The sequence below is a fragment of the Xenopus laevis genome, chromosome 7S, assembly GCF_017654675.1.
Source record: "Xenopus laevis strain J_2021 chromosome 7S, Xenopus_laevis_v10.1, whole genome shotgun sequence".
NCBI lineage: Eukaryota > Metazoa > Chordata > Amphibia > Anura > Pipidae > Xenopus > Xenopus laevis.
Window position 1 is genome coordinate 62,380,663 of NC_054384.1, and position 22,507 is coordinate 62,403,169.

Below are 22,507 nucleotides of genomic sequence, written 5' to 3' on the forward strand. Positions count from 1 at the left end.
TTATGTATATGCCTCTAATTTGATGAGTAAATTCCCAGTAAAAAAATATATATATTTCTTGGTGCATGGTGATGGGTCACTTCCAGGAGCCATACTGTATATTTAACTTTTAGGGGAACCCAGTGGTTACACAAGGCCAACCATTGTAATTTAGATAGTGCTTTATAACAGCTGATCTAGTGAAACGTGATATTTTCTATTTCATTTCTATAAGGTCAGAACTAAACTTGAGCTGTCAAAGGATAAAAACTGAGCACCTGGCCTATCAAGATTAAATTCTTCACATGCTGAAGATTATCTTGTTCAGAATGATTTATCCCTGCCAGGTTAGTAACTGATATTTAGCTGTCAGTATTATAGCAAAAGAAGCAGATAATAAAAAAAAAGAAAATGTTTTTAATGTATTTATCTGGCCAAATAGGGATAGGTTTGAACTATTGCAACTTGCATTTTGTAATCACTAGACTTTTGATATATTTTTTTTTTTTTTGCTGGTACTCAAACACCCATTCCCACAGAGTTTATAGTTCAATTTTAGTAGCTTGCGAAATAAAAAGGTGATGTGTCTTCCTCATGTGATTGACTCTGATACTTTTAAAAGATCAACGTATTGGTCTTACAAGGTATTCTGAGCATCATTGCTGATGCCAGAATACTTTCTAAGATTGGCATTTAAATGTTTTTACAAGCTAACAAGCAGCTTACCCTGGACTCGTATCACACACATATGGAGTTTTTATGCTGAAAAAGGACCTTCTTATAGATGTTTAACATAATAGTTAGGTAACAGAAGTCAATACAGTAACTTTCTAATATATTTTTTAACTTAAATAAATAAATATATTTTGTATGTAAAAAATGTTCCACTAGATCCTGAAAGGAAACAGTTCACATATGATATTATACTGTATTTTAAGTTTTATTTGTCACAGCAGCAGTAGCACCTTGCCAGATTACTGCACAGGTAAGTTTAGAAGAGGGAGAAAGGAGGTTCTCTCCTGTGACTGCACTGTGGATTAATTGATACAGACGTTACTACTGCTTGTGCTAGGGGGCAGCCTGCTTGGATTTCCTATCATCGAGACACTGCAGATGCATTTCCGGCAGCAGGGCTGCTGAACTTCTCTCATGTTGGTGGCACTGCATAGTAGCAATCTCTTGTTCAATTTTGGATGGGTTAGAAGTTAGAGATTTCCACAGTCTGCTAGAGTGAATTTTCGCCACTCTCCATTCATTATGAGATTTTTAGAAGGTTATTTATCAATGGGTGAAAGTGAAAATTCACCCTTTGATAAATATGCCTTTCAAAGTCCAACAGAAATGAATGGAGAGTGGCGGAATTTCACTCTAGCAGACCGTGGAGATATCTAACTTCACTCTTTAATAAATATACCCCTAAAAATCAGCTGCAAGTGCAGAATACAGGGCACATATGTGAAAGGGAGCACTGGAATCAACCATTCACAGTTTATATGGCATCTATCTCTCTCTATATTCTGCATATGTAGCATAAAAATTATCCAGCAAACAGCAGGGTTTTATAAAAAAAATCCAAATGTATTCAGAGATTTAGCTCTCTTACTAAGCCTTCACACTTGCATAGTGAGTGCGACCAGACAGACATTTTACCAGCATGAAGTTCTCAGGTTTTATTGTAGATGCAAGAGAAACAAGTACATTTTTGACACATTTAACAGAACAGAATTAAAATATAAAAAAGTAAAGCTCATTTTGGGATTCAAGTTTCTTAATTGGAAAGAAGTAAGAAATGGTGCAGCAAACAAAAATGCAAAAATATAATATCCAGTGGGCCATTCTACCTTTATAATGCAAGCTATTCAACTTTTAAGCATTAGAAAACACACCCTCTCTCCTTGACCACCAGATATCACTGGAAAAGAAAAGCAGAGTTGATGGAGTCCATGTGATGAGATCCTAATGTCCTGCGCATAACTGAATGTTAAAATACTCTGTGCTAAAGATATAACTCTCATGCCATTATATTAATTCGTTGTTACATTTATTGGTTGCAAGTGGGTATACAGTGTAATAAATAAAAAACTGGCATAATGCTATAACCAAACAGTTTGGTTGTAAACAAGTTTCTCACTAGCTTAGGTGTGCCTGGTTATAGAACATTTTTTGCAATGTTTTTGGGGGGGATTTTATGCAAAATGGGTTTTCTTAAATTAAATTTTCAAATTCTTTGAAACGGCCTCCGTGTATTGTATATAGTGACTGACAAATCTATGGCGGCCATTGGTTAAGAGGCCACTGGGATTTGTTTCAAAAGACATATATCCACCTCCAAAAAGTCATCAAAAAAGTTTGTGCTAAATGTATTTGTATACAATTCTTAGATTTTGTCTTAATTAATAAAAAAGCAAATTCTGTGCAGGGAGACAATTCTTGGACTTCACTAGGAAATATCGTATTTGTCTTTCTGGCCAATTAATAGACCTGACTGATACTTTTAAATTTGGAATCAAATTATAAAATAAAATTTTTATATAAAATAATCAGTGGAGCTCTTGCACAGCTTTGGGACCATAAAACAATCTTTTGGAGGGCCACATTTGAACCCCAACCCACCATATTCCTTAAATGATTGAAGAGCTTACTTTTCTGACTATCAGGGGAATGTAATAAAAATCGCTAACGGAAAAACTATTCGCAATGCGAAAAGTTATGCCTTTGCGCAAACAAATTTTGCTTTGTGCGAATTTAATATAGCTTTTGCGAGCCCGGAAACTGTTTAGCGACCACTTCCGACAGTGAAAGACCGTTTGCGAATTTTATAGTTTGCGCCAATGCGCAGTCAATGTAATAAAACTTCTTACTGAAAAAGTCGTTATGTTTGCTCCAAAAGATTACACCTTCAAGCACCTCTTATGAGTGCGCAATTAAAATTCGCAATGCGCAATTAAAATTCGCAATGCAATAACAGTTTAAGGAACAATATTACATTGCGAGATGTGGATTTTTAGTCTTATTGGTGCGAATTATTTTGCTCTTTGCGACTTTTATTACATTCCCCTGTTAGTATGCTAAAAATGAGGTATTGCTATAAAATGCTTAGTTCTGTTGAAATTTTGTGCAAAATTATATTGCCAAGAGCATCTCCGCAGGAGTACATTTTTAAATAATTCAGCAACATATTTCTGCAATTTCTATGATAATATAATAAGCAAAATACAAGGAAGCGGAAAACTGGTGAAAAATTTGCATAAACAAATACACAAAATGTTTAGTATTTTGGTGTATATTAGGAAAACCAGTGACGGTCAATTAAAGCAGCTACGTTGTTAAACTCATTTACATCATAATGGAAGATTTATCTCAGCTATGGCTCACAGCTTTCCCCCTTTCCTCTGCCAGGTGAATTCATACACAGTATTAAACCATTACTGTTAAAATATGTAAAATTCTTTCTTCTTCACTCCAGTAAGCCCTTAATGATGTTTGAGGCTATTGTCAGGGACCCCCTGGGGGACTAAGCTTGTGAAGAAAAAGGCATAGCACAGAGAAGCATTATTAAAGGGAATATAATGATCTGTGAAGGGAGGAGCCACATCATGCAAAACAATCTCACATCCTCAGCTCACATACATCAATTGTGTCCTCAAACATTCCAACATTCTTTGAATACAGATCCATACAAGCATGTTTTCTTTATTGATCCAAGACTTTGTATTGTATTCAGTGCTTACATATTTTGCAGAGCAACACATCATTGGAGTAGTGTCCAATAATCTCTAAATACCATTTGATACTTAATATTTCAAACTTATTAGCAGTAGGTAAAGCTTTCAGCTAGTCAAGAGGTTGCATTTAGCTAGCCTATTTTCAACTCTTACCATGTATTATTCTTTTTCTTATTTATATAGTGCAGACATATTTTGCAGTGCATTATAGAAATTATAGAAATTATACATCACTCACATCACTCCCTGCCCCAATGAAGTGTACCTTTGCAAGGTCCCTATCACCTGTTAACCTGTTTTTATGTTTTTGAAGCGTGGGAGCAAACCAGATTACCCAGAGAAAACCCACTTAAGCATGGGGGAAACATACAAGCTCCTTACAGGTAGTGCTCTTAGTGGAATCAAACCTAGGACCCCATGTACATCTCTAGTAAGTATGTAAATGAGAATCATATGAAAGTTCAATGTGGAATTCTGTTGTTAAAAAGATGCAAATATGGGCACTTTACTTAACCATTCTGTGAGTTATTATTTACTGTTTTGGTACTATGGTTTCCTTGAAGTACCAAGGTAATGTTTTCTTGGATATGCTCAGCCCATGTCACAGCATTGGATACCTGGGAGCACACCAAAGATGATGCCACCCACACTTTGCAGCAAATTCCCTGAGCGGATTAGTCAGCCTGGTGTACAATGTTTGCAACTATGGCCACTTGCCTAACAAAAAGATGCTAATCCTAGTTTTGATAAACACACATGTGAAAATAGGTCATGCTACTTTCAAATAGCCAAACTGATTCAATTTTACCATTCAACTGTAGGTAAGTCATGCCAAAAAAGTGCATGCACATTACTATACAGGTAGAAATAAAAGATGTAGAATATGAACAACAGGAGACACAAGATTGAGTGGAACAGTGAAATAAAGATATTAATATTACAAATGGAAGCAGTAACAAATAAACTGGAAAAGGAAATTAACTGCTGTACACTTTTTTTTTATTGTGGTTTATCGACACTGCAGCAAATATCAGTTCTCTTATTTCTGAGGGCTAGAACTGATACATTGTCGCCCATTGTTAGAGGTACTATAGCATTAACTGAATTTGCATATTTCTGGTGCAATTAAAGTGAGGTCAGAATGTAAATAGCAACTCAGCTTGGGCTAAAAGGCAGTTACATAACCAGCAGCTTCTTATCACCATGATACAACTAATAACTAAAACCTGGGGACATTGAGCAATAATAAAGATAAAAAAATTGCATACCGAAGCATAAAAGCAACATGAAAGAAATATGCAGCATGAAAACGTAAATTAGCATCCCCAGAATAGCAATTAACAGACAAAACAGTAAACAATATTCATATTCACCATCTCCCAAAAACCCCAAATGCAGTAATTGTCCGAAGAAAAAGGCAGCAAGGAAACTGTTTGCAATTTTATCCGTTTAGCTTTGCTTTCAATAATTGAAACTGTGTAATATTCTGATGGCAGTTCTTTGTTCAAATAGTATTCATACACAAAAACAGATAAAACACATTAGAACTCATAGGGGGTTATTTACTAAAACTCAACTTTTTCTCATTATAATTAAGAAAAAAAAATTCAACCAAACTCCAAATCTCCTTAATTTATGAATAAAACTTCCAGATTCAATTTGAATCATGCAAGTTTTTTTTATTTGTCGCCCACCAAAAAAAATCGACTTTATAGATTTCTCTCTTTCACCTTTAAAAACTCGACCAGAAAATATGAGGTTTGATATAAAGGCCCAATACAGTATATACTGTATGCCATAACAGATGTAAGGTGCAATGTAGCCATATTATTTACCCCAATTCAGTGTTTTCCCATTCCAGTATTATTGAGACACAAGGTGGCATTGCGTCTGCCAATTGTTCTGTAATTTCAGCCACTAATGATGACTTCTGCTCCCAATTATTTAGATGCAAGCGCACTATGTCTATCATTGCATGGCACACTGGGAAGCCAGAAGCAACTGCCACCTTCCAAGATGGCAGCAATGCGAAGGTTCCCCTGCATAAATAGGTACAGTGAACATTATTTACAAGAGAGGGAGGGACATCCAGAGCTTTACCAGGTGCAACTGTGCTCATGGACAACCTTTCGCCACAAGTACCTTTAGTGGGAATGTTTTGTGCAACTGACTGTGGCACACTTAGGGGCCTTTTCACTAAATTCGAGTGAAGGATTCGAAGTAAAAAAACTTCGAATTTCGAAGTATTTTTTGGGCTACTTCGACCATCGAATGGGCTACTTCGACCTTCGACTACGACTTCGAATCGAAGGATTCGAACTAAAAATCGTTCGACTATTCGACCATTCGATAGTCGAAGTACCGTCTCTTTAAAAAAAACTTTGACCCCCTAGTTCGGCAGCTAAAAGCTACCGAAGTCAATGTTAGCCTATGGGGAAGGTCCCCATAGGCTTTCCTAAGTTTTTTTGATCGAAGGATATTCCTTCGATCGTTGGATTTAAATCCTTCGAATCGTTCGATTCAAAGGATTTAATCGTTCGATTCAAAGGATTTAATCGTTCGATCGAAGGAATAATCCTTCGATCGTACGATCGCAGAATTTGCGCTAAATCCTTCGACTTCGATATTCGAAGTCGAAGGATTTCAATTCCTAGTCGAATATGGAGGGTTAATTAACCCTCGATATTCGAACCTTAATGAATCAGCCCCTTAGTGGTCGTAAATGACCTCTGTTATTGTATACAACATACTTTATATGCTACAGTATTGAAAAATTTTTCTAAATATGGCCTCTTCTCTGTACTACAATAGTAGTTTGGTGCTTGAAGTGTAGGTGGGCTACTTTGCAAGTAGCTTTGCAGCCACATATAATATCAGGTTTTACAAAAGTTCCAAGGCGACTTCCTTGTCCCTTCATTTTTTAAAAAAGGGCAATAGTCTCCAATTTTCAACTTTAAAAATAGACCTTGTGTTACACATTCTTTATGTTTAATACCTGTGGTTCTTGTTATTTCTCAGTTAAATAACCATTGTGATACTAAAATATGGAACATTTTGTAGCAGAGTAGACAGAAAAAAGTCAATATTGGAAAATATTCCTTTCACTTCTGAATATGATGCTCGCCGAAAACAGGCTATGGCACAGGCAAAACAAGGATGTGTACTATAAAAAAAACAAATATATATATGCGCATCTGGTAATCGTGCATTTTCAATGAAAAACTATTTCCAGGCTTGAGAAAATTCAATTACATTTTCACTGCAAATTCGCCATGAATCTATGCCTGGCGAATAAATTCGACTATCATTATCTAAGAATAGTAATAATAATAATGACACAAGGAAAGTCATTGGATAGGTAATTTATTTGTTGGACACGCTCATGTAATCACTTTTTAAGATAAAGGAACGTGATCCCCAGGGTATTGGGTAAGCGAATAAAGTCACTGGGGGGTGCCTAACAAATGTGCATTCCCAGTCATTTTAGCTCTCCTTACAATGTCCATTCTTTTCTATAAATATTGATTAATACACGGTATGATATGTTCAGAAAAGGGGTCTCCAGGGTACTGTACATGGATTTCTTCAGACTTGTAAAAGGAGAATTAACCTTTAAGAGTGCCCCCTGTTTTATAGATAATTATGTTTAGCATACCTGTTTTTTGGACTCAGTTGAGTTCTAGAGCCCTTTTGGCTTGGAGCATGATCAGTTGCTTGTTACCACATTAGGGAGGACATTAATCAGTACTGTCCTTCTAATGAATAAAAAGAGGAAGTCTCCTGAGACTTTCAAACTGGCAGGCTTATACAGTAAGGCACCCTGAACCAATATTGGAAATTCTGAATTGATGCATATTCCTTCCCAAGTTGAAGGAATGGGTCACATAAGTAGACAGCATACAATTATGTTTAAATCTTTTGTAAACCCATATTTAATATTAACCAATACCCACCCAAATGCAAATAATGTGTTTAATACCTGTTATACTTGGTAAAAAAAAGAAAAAATACTTTTTCAATCAACAATGCATGTAACAATTATTACAAGAACCCTAGACCAAGGCAACATTCATTTGCATCAAACTTTATTCAGCATTTGAAAATCTAATGGCAATTAACAAAAGACCAATTAATATACATATATACAGGGCAGGGCCAAGCCGACAGGGCACCCTAGGCATGTGCATGCGCAATAGTAGAAGAGAAGGGAGGGTGGGAGTAACCATCAAGGGGAAGGGCAGGGGAGGGAGGGAGGAAGGGAGGGGAGATTGACAGAGGGATCGAAGAGTTATAAAAGGTGGGCTATGGGAGGGTGGAGGAGGAAGGCAAGAGAAGCAGGGGAGCAAACCCACGTGCAGATTTCCCCAGTTTGCGCCCTCCTGCAAGATTGTGCACATATTTTCTTAGTTGCGCACTAAGCATCTAGCTCTTAGTGCTCCAGAATCAAGGCAATTACCCCTGCGGCTGGGTAGCATGCCACCCCTTAATCTTTGCCGCCCTAGGCCTGGGCCTTTGCGGCCTCACTGCAAATCCGGGCCTGAGTGAACCTGGACTAGGGGTAGGTAGAACACCTTTGAAAAGGTACCTGCCCAGCGCCTCCACATCATTGCACCCTAGGCAGGTGCCTCTTCTGCCTACCCCTAGTTCCGGCCCTGCCTATATACACAGATTACAGTAAATATTTTGCACTCAGTTAATACTTTATATATAAAATGAAGAAAACTGTGACTTTTTGTTTGCTACAGCATATAGTTTGTCCTAAATGTGCCTGTGGGATACATAACTTGTCACATTTTGTGTGACAATTAGCTTTACCACTGCAGAATATTCTCAACCAGATGAGGAAAACATAAGTAACTCCTGATCTGTGGTAATCACATTTCTGGAAGTTAATTGAGCTCTGCAGTAACAGATGTCAGTATTTTTCACTACACGCATTTACAAAGTGACTGTATGGTAGCACAAATAGAGCTTTAGATTTTGATCCGTATTCTTATTTTCCCACCTTCGGCAGTTGCTTTTATTGTATTATCTTTATTTGTTGTCATAATGAAACAAACTCTGTACATTTACATTTTCTCTTTTCTTCTGTATTCTTCTCAACTACAAAGTAAAGTGTTTGCTGCAATACATTGAGTTACCAAAATCTGGTGCTGATTTTACAGCAATGGCACTATGAATAATGCAGCAGCAGGGGCCCTACACAATGTTAAGATTCATGTTATACAATTGTACCCTCGTGTTGGGCAACATCCATAAAGATCATTAATGATATATGCATATGCAGATTAGTGGTGGGAAGGGGAAAACATTTTTCAATCCTTGTTTTGTGACAAAAAGTAATGTGATTACTCCCTAATTTGCATATGCAAATTAGGATTCCGATTCAGTTCGACCGGGAAGAAGGATTCGGCCGAATCTGAATCCTGCTGAAAGGCCAAATCCTGGCCGAATCGCGAAACGAATCTCAAAGCGAATCCTGGATTCGGTGCATTCCTAATGTATTTCTTGTGTATTTTCTTTTGCATATTTATATGCATTTTCTAGCAGTTTCAGTATCGGTTGGATATTATTGCGTTTGTAGAAATGACTGGGAATGTTCATTATCGTAGTAGCCTTTAGTCTACCCTGAATGCTAACCTTTTAATATACAAAAGGGATGAATGGAAAAGTGCTTATACTGCTTTTAGATACTGGTATGGAAGCCCTTGCTACAGTGGAATCATTTCAGCAGCTCCGTGACATATGAATGGAAAATAGTTGAAAAATGGCTGAAGAGCATCTTAAGGGAAATAAGATCTTGCACTATGCAAACCATTAGCTGTATCAGAATAACTATACACACATCTAACCTTGCACTAACATTAATGGATTTTAATATCCAATTATTCTACTCAGAAGAGTACAACTACTAGATGAACTTTTGGACTATGACCCCATCATTGCTAATTCACTTGCTGATGTCAAAGTCTACAGAGTTGAACATGGAACACATAATTGAGTGAATTAAGTGCCTTTTTGTCTTTCAGTATTGTTAGTAGGAGAGATAGAGTCACAAAGTAGGTTGCAATGTGCATTCTAGGGATGCACCTAATCCACTATTTTGGATTCGGCCAAACAGCCGAATCCTTCACAAAGCCGAATACCGAACCAAATCTGAATCCTAATTTGCATATGCAGATTAGTGGTGGGAAGGGGGAAACATTTTTCACTTCCTTGTGTTGTGACAAAAAGTCACGTGATTACCCTCCCCGCCCTAATTGCATATGCCAATTAGGATTTGGATTCGGTTGGCCGGGCAGAAGGATTTGACCAAATCTGAATCCTGCTGAAAAATGCAGAATCGCAAACCGAATCCTGGATTCGGTGCATCCCTAGCGCATTCTCAAATGTACATAGAGTGCTATAAATAAGAATGCATGTCATTTGCAAAAAAAACAAAAGAAAGGGCGGTCATTTTATTTTAATTCCAAAACAATAAATATTGTGGTAGCTTTCTTAAAATACTATCAGTCAAAAAAAGGACCAAGAAGTGCAGACAATTCATCAGTGAGAATAGCATCAGTGTATGCTCAATTCTGCATCTAATTTAGCACTTTGCATTTCATAAATGAGCCCTATATTGTTCATTTGAAAGTAAACCTAAAAATGCAACATATTTATAATGGGAATGCACCATAGGAATCTGTTACACCTAACTACTGCCAAAGAGTGCAAGCAATATTGCAAAAGAAAACTTGTCTAAATGAAATCTGGATTGTTTTAAAGCCTCAAAGCAAACATGCTCTGCTTTTCACAGTTTTATTTTACTCCCTCTCCAGCCAATTAGAAAGATAGCATGCTAGAAAATGATCCAGCCCAGACCAGTATGTCTGATAACCAGGATAGGAATGGAATTGTCTGCAATTAAGCAATGTGTAACTGCTCCCCCTGGACATGTGGTCTGGGGCAGAAACAGATCCTCCGTCTATGAGAAAAGCACATAACCTGGCCCCAGTCCATGTTTACATGGGAGACTAAGTTTCTTTCCAGTCAAACATTCCTGCTTAAAGATAAGCCACCCTTCTCTTGGCCTCCCAATTACTACAGTCCATTTGTACATCTCAGCAGTAAAGGGACAAGCTATTTTTTTCACAGACACCCAAAGTAAAATCTGAATCAAGCTGCACAGTTTGGGTGTGCTGGATTTTTAAGTAATTAGGTTGGCTGCTCATTTCATATTATAAAAACTGTTACCTAATTATTTACCAACATACCTATTTCATTTTATTGTATTATTGAATGGCATGTTTACCTTTTCTGCTTAATATAATGCTTTCCCTTCTTACATTACTTCTTTTTTTCCAGAGACGTCTTCAATTTAACTGGAACATGAGGCACCTCTACGAAGGAAAAAGAGAGGTTATTGTACATTGTTCTTTTTGACATCAGATATGCACTTTCAGTTCAGTAGCCTGTGATTATTTACCCTTTCAGAACCCAGCTAAGAATTTAAATCAAAACTGTTTCTCCCAGCTCTAATGATAGTTCTTATATCCAGAACCATATAAGCCCTATTATCACACTTAGTGCACCACTGATATGTGTGAATTATTTCCATAATTTCCAGGAAACATACATAGGTAAATAAGGTACTTATGCCAAATTGTATTGCAATGCCTACAACATTTCAGCATAAGCTTGCTTCAACTTCATCCAGACTTTATAAAAAAACTAACTGAACATAAGTACAAGACTGGCAGGGCAGCTATCAGGGGGGGCACAGGGTATACGAGTGTACCAGGCCTGGGCCTGAAGGGGGGGCCCTAAAGTGCTGAACTTTTGAAAGAGCCAGGCCCCCCCTTGACAGCGTCGAAGCCGTGCCACCTCCTTCCAAAGTGGCGAAAGTGGCGAAAAGACCCAAAGTCACGAAAACAGCGGAAATTGAAGTCCTGAAGCAACAAAAAGACCAAAATTCACGAAAGGAGGCAAAGTTGAAGTCCTGAAGCCACGAGTTCAATTTCTCTGAACACCTATGTGTGTATTTTTTTAATCTCCTGGCCACCAATATATTATTATTATTTCATTCTCTGGGATTAAACATTTAGGAAAACGTGTGATTTTTGTCCGATTTTATTTAAAAAAAATCTCAAATTTTTCGTGATTTTTGCATTCAGGGATTAGTAAATAACCCCCTAAGAGTCCAGAATTCTTCAATAGTTTTTGTTGCATGTTGGGCTTTCCTTTCCTCACCAGATGGAGAGTCCCAGGTTAGCTACCAATGGCTTGTTTTGACAGCATATGTTTTTAAAAGGCCATTAATCTAATTCTTGCATTACATTGGCTTTTTAAATGATAAGCATTATTTTTCAATAATTGTAATTCTAAATAAACCAAATAATTGGATTAAGGCTTCATTAACTCTTTATTAAATCAGCACATGGAAATCAGTATACTGTATCTGTGCCATAGCAAAAGAATATTGCTGCTTTTGGAGTATTGATTTAAGTACAGTCTATTTGTTGTGTGTCTTGCAACAAGCTTGCTTGTTTTTTCTTAATAGCCTGTTGTTTTATTTTTAGTGAGTCCCCTCAGAAATTGCTCTATATTTTATTTTATTATTTTTTCTATGTTGTCAGACTACATGACAACAAAGGTTCCTAATAAAATATAAAATAATGGAGGGAGCAACAGATGAAAGTGGTAAAAATACTGCATGTGAATTGGAACATAGCTCTTGCTAATAGAGAAAATTAATTGTTTAATTACAGATCCAACCAACTAGGTTATTAATCCTTGATGACTAATTTCAGTGCATGAATTTCATTAGCCAATAAAAAAAGCTGTGGGGAAATTAAAAAAGCACTGTCCATCTACATATTAGGCTGTGATGTGCACTTGTAGAGATAAACCCAAAACTGAAATGCATGTGTTTAGTTCCATTAAAGGAGAACTAAACCCTAAAAATCAATATGGCTAAAAATGCCATATTTTATATACAGAACTTATTGCACCAGTCTAAAGTTTCAGCTTCTCAATAGCAGCAATGATCCAGGACTTCAAACTTGTCACAGGGGGTCACCATCTTGGAGAGTGTCTGCGACACTCATATGCTCAGTGGGCTCTGAGCAGCTGTTGAGAAGCTAAGCTTAGGGGTTGTTGCAAATTATCAAGCAGAAAATAAGGTTGGCCTGTAATATAGGCTGATGCTACAAGTCTGATTATTAAATTCTGATGCTAGTTGCACTGGTTTCTGTGCTGCCATGTAGTAATTATCAGTATTATTTACTAATCAGCCTTATATTGTGCCAGTTATAGTCTATGTGTTCTGTATATCGTGAATAGGCCCCTAATCTCATTAAGTGACAGCAGCACAGAGTGTTTTCAGTGAATCAGAAGAAAATAAGATGGGGAGCTACAGGGGCACCTTTGGAGGCACGGATCTTCCCTGCTAAAGGGCTGTGGTTCAATAATCCCAAGACATTGGAAGGAGTCAGCTCCCCCCAGCTGCATGGAGTGCCAGCAGGTAGTAGAGGATACTAGGAAGAAGGAAGAAATAACACATATTATTCATAATAAGAGTGTTAAATACTGGGAAATTTGGGAACCATGGGTTAGGTTTCTAAACAAATCAGTATAAAAGGGACGTCAGGTTGAAAGAGGATCAAATGGAGGATCTTTCTGCATATAAACATGATTGACCTGGGGATGGGGCAAGTGAGTCAGCCAGAGTAATAAAATTGTAACTGGTTTAAGTAACTTTGAATGTTAAAGAGATGGTTCGCGGGTTAAGCAAGCGAACTATGTGTACAGCTACGAGGTAGCTTGTGTCTTATATATTCTTAATCTACTCTACTTTATTCTCATCTACTTTTTATTATTCTATCTATTTATATCTTTGCTATTGTAATATTCTTGTAAAAACTGTTAAATAAAAAATTTATAAAAAAAACAAAAAAAGGGCTGTGGTTGCCGTGGGCTGGTACAGAACCCCAAAACATAATGTACAGCATTTCTACCCTACTTCTTTAGTTAGGCTTTAGTTCTCCTTTAAACTGCATTTGTAAATTGCAAATGTAAATGCCCCTTAGCAAATAGGGAGTGTCACGTGGTAATGTTCCCTCTCAGCCTGCTTTGATAAACTGCACACAAATGTAAAATGTACGGGTAACTTTACTAAAGGCTCCTCCTCACAAGCAGTTCTTCGTGCGTTTCCCTGTGTTCGGTTTAAATGCGTTCAGATGCAGGTGTGTGCAGGAAGAAACGCCTCTTGATTTAAAGGGACACAGGCACATGTAAGTGCCAAAGCAGGTGGAACACAATATGTTTGTTGCTTACACGCCTGTGTCAATATGGGCCCCTTTAAATAAATAGGCTGCGTTTTTTCCCGCGCTTCCGTACGACTGAATGCATTTAAACTGACCACAGGGGAATCCAAAAAGTACTGCTTGTGGGAAGATCCCTAAGCAAAACATTTTGCTTGTGAAATGCAATAAATAATTATGAGACCAAAAATATGAAACCTAGGTAATCCTAAATAATGGCCATGAATTCAGCACTACACCATTGTGAGATGTACATTTCATTCTTTTTCTTACAGTACAGACATAACCAGTGCCTTTTCCAATGTATTCAAGCTATTCACTCTGCCCTTTTCAATTCTCATTTAAGATAATAAAGAATCATTAGCTAAAGTGCAGATTGGAAAATGAAAGTCATAAGAATGGAACATCTGTAATGCATCTGAATATCCACATGATGTTTGCATGTATTTCCAGCCTCTTTTGTTTATCTTATAACTTCTAACAATAAAATTACAATATAACTTGGCTGTTGGTCAACCTAAAGACTGGGACATTTATAAGGATCTGAAACATTTTTGTTAATCCCAGACTGAATCTTTTGGAATTGAAGGGTTAATAGCTTGGACCTTGCTTAGCAGAAGATTTTCAAATCAGCCACAGGCCTACAAATGAAAAGTGAGTAGATGGGCGAGCAAGCCTAATTAGTAGCTTGAAATGCTGCTGTTACATACAAAACATTCCTTAACCTCAAATCAGGCCACCAAAAATAAAGAAAATATTATTTATGGCTGAAAGTAGCTCCCCATAAAATAAAAAAGAAGCTGTTTAAATGTCTTACTTTCAAGCCAGGCCCCACAGAGCTGGAGCTGAGAATACATTAGCCTTTAATGAAGTGAAACTCTCATCTTGCTGGAGCCACCTCATTTAGTGCAATTGTTTCAGAGCCATTATGGAAAGACAATTACAAGGAAGCGGTGAGAGTAATTGGAAATGCTAGCAGGAGTTTGGTGAAATGATAATAAATAAAAAATATTCAAACTAATAAGTTCCATGAGGGGGTGGGATGATGAAAATCAACATAATTAGAACTGAACCTTACCAAGGAACAACAGACAGCAGGGTAGCAAGTGCACAGCTTGCAGAAAGGGAAAAAGGGAGGTGTTCAATGATATGAAATTAACACTATTACTCACTAAGCTTGGAGATTGGACTAACTTGAGCTGATCTGATAGCTGGTTATGCCTGAATTACATTTCACTTTCAATAGCACCACCATAAGCTTGTTTTTGTTAACTTCATGCAACAAGTGGTACAGTATTTAATGTGGCAAATCTTGTAAAATGTTACGGGTTAAATAGTTGTCTGGTGGTAACATCTGTATTCCAAATATGCTCACAGATGTAAAGAAGATTTCAAAAGAGAAGGAGTGGTACAATCATGAAGGAGGGGTTGTCAACTTGCTAGGCACCCCCCCCCCCCACACACACACACAAACAAACACACTGAACATGCATTTCCTTCTCCTTTAATCTATATGGGGCACATTTACTTTGCTCGAGTGAAGGAATAGAATAAAAAAAAACTTCGAATTTTGAATGTTGTTTTTGGCTACTTTGACCTTCGACTACGACTTCGAATCGAACGTTTCGAACTAAAAATCTTTGTCTATTCGACCATTCGATAGTCGAAGTACTGTCTCTTAAAAAAAAAAACTTCGACCCCCTACTTCGCCACCTAAAACCTACCGAGGTGCAATGTTAGCCTATGGGGAAGGTCCCCATAGGCTTTCTAACAATTTTTTGGTTGAAGAAAAATCGTTCGATTGTATCGAAGTCGAAGGATTTACCACAAATCGTTCGATCGATGGATTAAAATCCTTCGAATCGAATGATTCGAAGGATTTAATCGTTCGATCGAACGATTTGTGGTAAATCCTTTGACTTCGATATTCGAAGTCGAAGGATTTACATTCAGCAGTCGAATACCGAGGGTTAATTAACCCTCGATATTCGACCATATGTAAATCTGGTCGAATCCTATATAATAAAGTTGAAGTGTCTCTGCGTCCAGTCCCTGTGTCCGTGGGATTGCGCTACTGCGCATGTGCCCCACGGACCGTCTTTGGCGGCCCGTTCTAGCGCCCGTTAATTTAACGGGCTTAATGTCTAGTAGTTAATAATTACCTTGTAAGGCATAACAATATTTTGTAGCAGTACCTATACTAAAAATGTCCCATGCACATAGAAAGAGAAGGTACAGGTATCTGTTCCGTTATCCAAAAAGTTTCAAATTATGGAAAGGCTGTCTCCCATAATTTTATCCAAATAATCCAAATTTTTTAAAAATGATTTCCATTTTCTCTGTAATAATAAAACAGGACCTTGTACCAAACTAAGATATAATTAATCCTTATTCAAGCCAAAACCAGCATATTGGGTTTATTTAAGGTTTAAATGATTTTCTAGTAGAAATGAATTAGGTATGAAGATCAAAATTATGGAAAGATCTGTTATCCAAAAAGCCCCAGGTCCTAAGCATTCTGGATAACAGGTCCCATACCTGTAGTATATGTATGGGATCCATTATCCGGGAACTAGTTATCCTGAAAGCTCCAAATTATGGAAAGGCAATCTTCCGTAGACCGCATTTTATCCAAATAATCAAAATTTTTAGAGATGATTTCCTTTTTCCCTGTAATAATAAAACAGTACCTTGTACTTGATCCAAACTAAAATATAATTAATCCTTATTGGAAGCAAAACCAGCCTATTTGGTTTATTTAATGTTTACATGATTTTCTAGTAGACTTAAGGTATGAAGATCCAAATTATGAAAAAATTCATTAACCCCAGGTCCCGAGCATTCCGGATAACCGGTCCCATACCTGTATAGTCAAAATAATTTTGCTTTAAAGGAGACATATTGCATAACTAAACATTACCCCCCACTAATGAATAACATCTCGACCATATATTGGGGCCTTCATTAGAGCTGCTATGATCCCTGTCTGTGTTTGTGTTTCACAGACAAGTGCAGGTTTCAGTTCCCTATCAGGTCTGTATATTGCATTATGCTGGGTGTCACTGACTCCCCTGCACACCCTGGGAAAGAAGGCAGCAAAAAGGGGAACAGATGTGTGGGACTAGTAAGGTTTAGCAGAAATTTTCTATAAATTAGCCTTTTATGATGTTGAAACCTTTTTGTGGATTTTTGCTTTAGGACTCTTTTAGTATAGATCCATCTTAGCAACAAATATTAGTAATCCTTAATCAAATTTATTGATATATTAACTAATGATACCTTGTCATGTGCTACTAATTTCTGCTTATTAACGGGAAGTTTGAAAACAGATGAGACGCAGTAAAGCTTCTAATGCTTTTGCTTTGTCTTTGTCCCTTCACGATTTGTCCACTGTAATCTTTTCTTTGTGGTCTAGATTTCATGTTCACATGATTCAGGAATCCTATTTCAAATCTATTAATGTGTGAGCAAAAACCTATAGTTAAATACATGATTATTGCTAGATGGGACTGCCTGTAACACTCAACTAATGAATAATACAGTTTGATCAAATACCACAACTGGTTTGCAAATATTTAAGGTGAGAACACATCCTTTGTAAGACGTGTAAATTCATTCACTGGAGAAACTTTTCAGGCAACTGAATGATGAACTATGTATTAATAATAATCAAAACCAGCACTTCAAAATAGAATAGAATTTACTCACCAATGCAGTGTTCTTCATATTCAAACTATTCTTCTAACCTGGGCAAAATTTAATAGGCCTCATTTACATGTTTACAGACGGTAGAGCAGGGTGCAAAGTGGAAAAAAGGCTGTTCGATAAGCACTTAGGGGGTAATTTACACCCACTTATTTTCTAACATAACACATTAGGGCTAATGTATGTCTGCAAATGCAGTTACAGTTCATAATGTGTTCCTTGTACTTCTGTACAGTTTTGCTCGGCACCGTTCAGTTCATCCTACCTTCTGCTCCCAATTGAGCGCCTATTGGTGCAGGGCACCCTGGAGCTACAACTATGTCCAGACCAGGCAGTAGCTTCAGGGTTCCCAATGCTCCCTGCATCAATCACTGCAGTTTAGTTGCACCAGGAGAATAGGGAGCACATATCATTTGCACAGTGAATGATGCCAGCAAACACCAGAAATTCTACCAGACAGACTTCAAAAATATTGTGTTTGATTTGTGACAATAAAGAGGTGACAACCTTGAAAGCCTTTGCTTTCAACTGTAAAAAAATTTGAGGCGCCTTCAAAAAAAAAAAAAATAGTCGCCCATAGGCTTCAATGAAATTGGCTAATTTTTCACTGTTTCACTATTTTTCGGCCCAGTGAAATGGGTCAGATTCACTTATCTCTATATAAACGAGTAACGGCAAAGTCTGACCATAATGAAACGGACTACACTGATGTTTGAGATATTGATGTGAAGAATTAGGCATTGTCTGTAAAATGCTGCTACTCCTTGAACACTCAGTGGCCCGAAAAAGGCACACACAAAAAAGCTTAACTTTTCTGGGATTTATTACACAACAAAACTGCAACAATTTCTAATCTGAAAATGCTCCTGCTAAAACAGATCAAAATCATACAGACGTCAATGGCAGATGTCGGTTTACAACTGGAAGAACTCTCTTTTATTCTTAGGTTTTGATGTTTTTGGGTAGTTTGATGCTGGCTTTTGTGCGACCATACACGTGGTTTTCACAACTTTTCTGCAACTTTTTTTACCATTCCTGCTTTTTCAGTTCAGATCTTTTGATGAATGACTGACTTTCATAAAAAATGGGTTTAATCGTAGTTTCAAAAAACCTCTAAAACCACTAAAATTCAAACTTTATTGAATAGGCCTCTCAGAAACCTGCTAACCAATTTCATGTTCCTGAAAGATTTAGGGGCAGGTTTATCATGGGTCGAAGTGAATTCGAGGGAATTTTTGAAGTAAAAAAATTTGAAATTCAAAGTAATTTTTTAGATACTTCGACCATCGAATAGGATACTATGACTTTGAATTCGATTCGAAGTAAAATAGTTTGAATATTCGAATATTCGATAATCAAAGTACTGTCTCTTTAAAAAAAACTTCGACTTTAAAATTTAAACCTGACGAAGTGCAATGTTAGCCTATGGGGACCTTCTACAACGATTTTCTAAGTCTTCATGCATCGAAGTAAAATCATTCGATTGTACGCTAAAATCGTTTGAATCGTTCGATTCGTACGATTTTACTTTGTTCGATGACCAAATTCGGTCAAAAATACTTCGACTTCGATATTTGAATTCGAAGTATTTCAATTCGATGGTCGAATTTCGAAGTATTTTACACTTCGACATTCGACCCTTGATAAATCTGCCCCTTAAAGTTTTGAGTTATTTCATGGAAAATGTTAAGGGGTATATTTATCAAAGAGTGGGATTTTGAAAGGCGTATTTATCAAAGGATGAATTTCACTTCCACCCATCGATAAATACTCTTTAAAAAAAAATCCCATAAAAACGAATGAAGAGTTTCACTCTAGAGGACTGTGGCGATCTCTAACTTTACTTTTTGATAAATATACCCTATAGACTCCATTTTAATTCTTCTCTGTAATAGTTAAATAGTACCTTAAAATTGTTAGAATTTCCTATTTTATAAAGCAAAGTATTTAAAAATTAAAGTTTTAGTTCAAGGGTTAGTACCATCTTTTCACGTTAGAGAATGAAAAACATCCCTTGAGGTTCATGTGAGAGACACTTTTAATCCAAAGTGTGATGATTCAAAGAGATCTTGTTGCAAAGAACAGCTGCAGAAGAAAGGTTTGTCACGCCTGCTGTTCCACTTCTACCTCTTGCAGCAGATGTTGCTAGAGCGCAATGTTGTTTAGTAATCCAAGATAAGACTAGGACAAGACAACGGAAATAAAAACAGGCAAAAGAGTGGGGAAAATCTAGTTGTGTTTATCTAGTGGTCTCACATTCAAGCCTCAGAAAATTAAATTAAATTGAGATGAGTTGCATTCAATCAAATGCATTTAGTCAAATGAACGGAATGTCACAGCTATGTATCTTTATTAAAAGGTAAAAGCCTTTAAATATCACACCCCTTGGCCATCCCCACTTTGTCGTTATTTTAAATATATTTTGCTCATCTCACAAAAAGATTACTGATGCAATTTTAAAAATATGAAATAATCAAAACTGGTTTGAAAATGTTACACTGGAAAACAGACACAGAATAAAGAGTGATCATGACAAAATGGCGACTCATTGTTTTCTGTCAGTCTGAACCATGAGAACATTTCTACAAGTTCTGTTTACATTGAGAATTTCTGAAGACATAACAACTGAGTATATTTGAAATGTGATATGATACCATGTATTTTTCTTTCATTTGAAAGAACTCTATATTTTATTTAACAACAGACTTCTTGGATTTTATCTTAAGACCATAAACACTATGACCTGTGTACATGCCCTCTCTGTTGTGTCTGGGTGCCTTAACAGTGAAAAGATTAGATTTCTGGCCAAGGAAAATATTTCAGTTCAAGCTTTGTTTTTAAAGATCAGCAATTTTAGATTTAGTCATTTAACTAACAAAAGGCTACCAACATCTTGCAAACGGATCACTTAAGTGCTTAATGCTACATTGTGTATTTTAGGTGTAACATAATAAACTCTTTAGGGACACTTTTATTTATAATGTGTGATTTATTAGATGCCCCTGCTTTTATCTGTGCTGTGATTGGCACTGATTTAAAGGTCCCTTTGAATAGCCTGAACTAGGATGATTATACCATGTTATAAACGCCACACAAACTTTTGTAATAGATACTGTTAGTTAACGTTACTTCATATTGTAGTGACTAGGTTTTCATTTTGGCTGTAGTAACACATATATGTGTTACTACAGCCAATGTTCATGAGAGTGAACACTGGGAGAATTATCATGATTTGCAATGTGGGTCACTCTTAATCATTAACAATAATTCAGAGATAGCCAAAATATGCTTTTATATTTAGTTTTATACTAGGCTTGTATGAGGGTATTACAAAGGTGCAGCTCTTGACTGAATGCGAAGACACAGTCAGTTGTAGAATGAACCAATATTGATTTAGGGTGGTCCAAATGTTTATCCAGAGCTTCCATAACAGCTATTGAAAAACTAAAACCTTCTAACAACATTAAGAAAAGAGAAGCAGAATATTACATTGGGAGGCCATACCATAGATCAAGGTGAGCAGGTATGATGCATGGCAGCTAGGGATGGGCTAATTATTTCACCTTGTTTTGCCGCGGAAATGACGCCCATAGACTTGTATGGCGGTGTGCGTGTTTCAATCTGGCAGTTGCACATTCTGAACTGTTATAATTGGCTACATTAATTGATGCATTTTTCAGCAGCATCTGTGTCTTCATATTAGCAACTATCGTATCAATTCTAACAGTTGCCTTAAATGAAACTCAGCGATGCTGCTCAGCAGGGACAAAGATAACAAATGTATCAACTAATATATCAATTGAGAACAGTCTGTGACCCTCCTCTCAAAGTTACATGCCATAAGAAGGTGAAAAATAAAATGTTAAGCTTCAATACAGGTATGGAATCTATTATATCCTCTACAGGTATGGGATCTGTTTTATTCGGAAACCCATTATCCAGAAAGCTCTGGAAGGGAAGGACTCCATTTTAATCAAATAGTTAAAAAAATGTTTAAATTATTTCATTTTTCTCTGGAATAATTAAACAGTAACTTGTACTTGATCTCAACTGATATAATTAATCCTTATTGGTGGAAAAACAATGTATTTTTTACAAATTTTAAGGTATGGTATGGCGATGCAAATTACAGAAAGATCCCTTATCTGGACCCCAGGTCCCAATTATTTTGGATAATAGGTCCCATACCTGTGTTAGAGAAATTGCCACAAATACAGAATAGAAAGTATGGAAAAAAGCCTTTATTTCTTTCTAACTACCTGAAAACAACTGTACTGAAAAGTGTTCCCCTTTAAAATGTTATTTGGGATTCCATAATACAGTTGTCAGAACTAGGCACTAATTTTAAAAGGCTATTTCATTAACTTTGTTAGATATTTAGGTTGTGTTTAGCTATGAGTATTTCACAGATTCATGACCTTTTTATTGCACTGTCCTTTCCTCCAATATGAACAAATAAGCAATAAATGAAACCCCAGAGAACATCCACCTCCTCCTATAGCCTTTATAGCTTTTTATTTGTACGCTAACCAACTGACAATACTCTACAGCAGTAAAAAAAAAAACTCCAAACTCTGCAAGTACCTGAGAGGAAAATAAATTGAAGAAAATTCTCCTGGCTGTAGTCTGCGAATCCATAAAGGTACAAGTTCCATAGCATAGAAAGCCTTGGGTTATTGTTATTAAGGGACACATAACAACAATGCTGGATGTATAACAGAATTGTGTACACCTTTCTCTAATCCTACAGAAATAAAGTAAAAATGACATAGTGATTTTGGTACTTATGAAGAA

General features: G+C 36.7%; 1 protein-coding gene across 5 annotated transcripts in view; it reads right to left on the bottom strand.

Annotated features, from left to right (window-relative positions):
* The window catches only part of pknox2.S (PBX/knotted 1 homeobox 2 S homeolog), a 404,889-nt gene that overhangs the window by 266,233 nt on the left and 116,149 nt on the right, over positions 1-22,507 (bottom strand). For all 5 annotated transcript variants that reach the window (XM_041571316.1, XM_041571317.1, XM_041571318.1 and 2 more), the window contains exon 3: positions 10,999-11,086. The gene's annotated coding sequence lies outside the window, so the exon portion shown is untranslated. The remainder of the gene's footprint in view (positions 1-10,998; positions 11,087-22,507) is intronic.